The following is a 1,097-nucleotide window of genomic DNA, read 5'->3' on the forward strand; positions in this document are numbered from 1 at the left end:
ATAATATACCCAATAAAAATCATTTCTAATAAAAAATACAACAAAATATGACAACACAAGATAAATTAGAATCGTTTTCTCGTATTTTCAATTGGTTTGTGCAACAAAATGGAAAATAAAAACATAGGAAAGTTCCTAAAAACACACTTGAAAATTAGGAATTTTAGAAGAAAAAAAATAAAAAATTATAATAATGATACTAGAGACTTAGACTTTGGTCTACCCATTCCTGGGACATTTGAGACTTTATCCAGGGACCCATGACATTCAGAAAAATGCAACAAAATGAACATCATGTAAATACTTTTACTCGGGTGAAATCACTTACTATATATATATATATATATATATATATATATATATATATATATATATAGTAAGTGATTGTTATGCTTTGTGCCACAGAATCTATCTATTCCAACAATTAAACATTGTAAGGATAAAAAGCACATTATATTCACTCATACATCTGTCCCTGGTGTACCACAGGGCTCCAGTTTAGATCCCCTGTTTTTTTTTTTGTATTCGTGTTTTACAAAAACACTGTTCCTTCCTTCTGCAGAACATGTCACATGTTAAATATAAGATGAAATGCTGTGTTTGAAACAGTCTAATAACAATGATTACACGAGTACAAGATCGTAGATGTCTGCAAGATAAAAAAAAAAAAAATCCAAATGCTCCAAATTTTTATTTGCAGGTATGTATGTTTTTTTATTATTATTATTAAAACTTAGTTTTTTTCAGTGTGCATTTATAGTCTTTTTGGAATAGCATTTCTATTTCATGTAAGATTAAACCCGTCAGTCTTATCAACAGAGTTAGTGTTGTGTCAATCCGTCCAGGGACAGCACACATGCTGTTTCTTTCTTCTTCAATCACTGTTTGATTAATTAACAAAAAAGAAAAAAACACACAATATGCTTAAATGCTTCAACAATAAAGTCATGTTTCTGTTTAAGTAGAGCTTCACTGCGTGCTGCTTGATTAGGATTTTTGTAGTAACAACACACATGCACACCCAAAGACACACCCACACAAATCTGCAGTTAGTTTCTTCTCCTCTGCTAAATTAATCTAATGGACTCCTATATATC

The sequence above is a fragment of the Oryzias melastigma genome, linkage group LG18 (genome assembly GCF_002922805.2).
Source record: "Oryzias melastigma strain HK-1 linkage group LG18, ASM292280v2, whole genome shotgun sequence".
Lineage (NCBI taxonomy): Eukaryota > Metazoa > Chordata > Actinopteri > Beloniformes > Adrianichthyidae > Oryzias > Oryzias melastigma.